The sequence below is a fragment of the Schistocerca piceifrons genome, unplaced genomic scaffold, assembly GCF_021461385.2.
Source record: "Schistocerca piceifrons isolate TAMUIC-IGC-003096 unplaced genomic scaffold, iqSchPice1.1 HiC_scaffold_1345, whole genome shotgun sequence".
In the NCBI taxonomy this organism is placed as follows: Eukaryota; Metazoa; Arthropoda; class Insecta; order Orthoptera; family Acrididae; genus Schistocerca; species Schistocerca piceifrons.
Window position 1 is genome coordinate 32,501 of NW_025727175.1, and position 2,500 is coordinate 35,000.

Genomic DNA, 2,500 nt, shown 5'->3' on the forward strand with positions numbered 1-2,500 from the left:
CCTTCCATCTCTGGTCGGGACTCTGTTTGCATGTATTAGCTCTAGAATTACCACAGTTATCCAAGTAACGTGGGTACGATCTAAGGAACCATAACTGATTTAATGAGCCATTCGCGGTTTCACCTTAATGCGGCTTGTACTGAGACATGCATGGCTTAATCTTTGAGACAAGCATATGACTACTGGCAGGATCAACCAGGGAGCTGCGCCAACTAGAGCTGAGCAGCCGGCCGCCCGGGAGTGTGTCCCGGGGGCCCGCGCGAACACGCAAGCGTCCGCTCAATCATTCTGCAAACAGGAGGAGGCTGAGCTCCCCTGCACAATACACCTCGAAACCCTCTCAGGTCCCGGCGGCGCGCAGCGCCGTCCCAAGTACTTGGTCGGGTTCGAGAGAGGCGCAATCGCCCGGAGTTAGGCGAGTAGACGCTTTCGGTGCGACCACCCGTGCTCCCAACTGAGCTTGCCGCTGCCGACAGAGGCCCGGGAGCGTGCTGTCGTGGCATTGCCGGCGGGAGACAACACGCGCCACCTACGGTGACCGGCAGCTCCAACGCCAGCGCCACAGAAGGACAAAAGCCCCACTTGGGTGCCGAAGCGAACTCTCCCAGCACAGCGCACGCGCCAACACATCCGCACAGCTGCGATACAAACCACCAGCGAGAACCGCTGGGGCGACCGAGCAGCAGACGGCGTCGCGGCGCCGAGCGCCGGGCGGCGGCGCATCCTCAACGCACACAGTCCTCAATCGGACCAGCACACTGAAGATGTCCACCGCGCTTCGCACCGGGCCCGCGAGGACCTACTTTGGCCGCACGGCGCCGCGCGCAGGGTGCGCCGGCGCGCAGCTGCGACGCCTGCCGCGTCCGTCGGCCGGCGCGCCTGCCACTGGCCGCCCCCACCAGCCGGCTGTAGCGCGTGCGCCCACGCACCGCGCGGCCAGCACGCCGGGAGGCGCCCCCTCACCGGCCGGGGACGGTCCCACCCAGCCACCACCGCGTATCGCTTCACACCCAGATGCCGTTCAGTTTCATCGGCATGGTGGGTATCGCTGGAACAACCGGTTAGTACCTCAACCTATCGTCGCCATCACCGATTCACCCCTAGCGAGAACAACCGCACCACAACGGGTTACCATTTCTTCATTTGCGTAACTTCACCAGAAAACGTAGGCGTCCATCGCCATTAGCAACTTCAACGATTATTGCATGCCTGTGTCAGGTGTCACGCCACACTACGTCTGCCCACATACACGCAACAAAATGTGCACGCCTAGACAATACGTGGAAGGTGGCCCCCGTACGTATGCGATGTCCATTGCTCGAACGACTGTCAACCGGCCTCTGTAGCATGTCGCAGATATGGAACGCGGTGCACCATGCTATCACGGTGTTTGAGGAGAGACGACTAGGTCCGAATACATCAACACACAGCTCATGCTGATCGCCATCCACGGCGTCCGTTCCTCCCACACGTCTCTATGGCGTACCACACTGCAATCCAGCTCTCATAGGGAGACGACACGTAGCTGCGTGCACAATATTTGCACTGTATGGTCCGCCGTTTTTGGGCGCAGTCGTTGTACGGTCACACATGTGCCACGATGTATCATTCAGTACATAAGGACGAATGTGCAGTACAGATTGTGGTTCACGCGTACGACATCAGCGGACAGTTGACACAGGCCGCACCACAACGTAGCCTGCGTACGTCGCATGCGAAGGGCATTGAACATGCAAACTTGTCACCAACCAGCTTGCGAAGGCAGGGGGCAAGGTGGGGACGTGGGGACGTGGGGAGGGGTGGGGGGGGGGGGGGGCGGCATGTACGTCCTGCTGCCATCCACATTACAGTGTACAGCAGGAGCATGTGGAAAGTCAGCAAGACTTGCAAGGTGTTTAACATGAAGCGATACACAGGGGAGCGGGCAGTGCGAGTAGCGAACTATATTGCGAGGGTTGCGGGTGGGCAACACTACACTAATTGAACGAGTCGTATAACAATTACAGAGCAGGTTTAGGCGACAACGTGGGTTACGTTAGCGGACAACGTGGGTTACGTTAGCGGACAACGTGGGTTACGTTAAGGCACAACATGGGTTACGTTAAGGCACAACATGGGTTACGTTAAGGCACAACATGGGTTACGTTAGGGCACAACATGGGTTAGGTTAGGGGACAACATGGGTTAGGTTAGGGGACAACATGGGTTAGGTTAGGGGACAACATGGGTTAGGTTAGGGCACAACATGGGTTAGGTTAGGGCACAACATGGGTTAGGTTAGGGCACAACATGGGTTAGGTTAGGGCACAACATGGGTTAGGTTAAGGCACAACATGGGTTAGGTTAAGGCACAACATGGGTTAGGTTAAGGCACAACATGGGTTAGGTTAAGGCACAACATGGGTTAGGTTAAGGTACAACATGGGTTAGGTTAAGGTACAACATGGGTTAGGTTAAGGTACAACATGGGTTAGGTTAAGGTACAACATGGGTTAGGTTA

At 57.2% G+C, this 2,500-nt stretch overlaps 1 non-coding gene across 1 annotated transcript in view; it reads right to left on the reverse strand.

The window, feature by feature from the left end:
- LOC124732473 overlaps positions 1-202 on the reverse strand; it is a 1,909-nt gene extending 1,707 nt beyond the window's left edge. Inside the window, exon 1 of the ribosomal RNA XR_007008721.1 lies at positions 1-202. This exon is cut by the window's left edge and continues 1,707 nt beyond it. This is a non-coding gene — a ribosomal RNA (small subunit ribosomal RNA).
- Between the last annotated feature and the right edge of the window lie 2,298 nt (positions 203-2,500).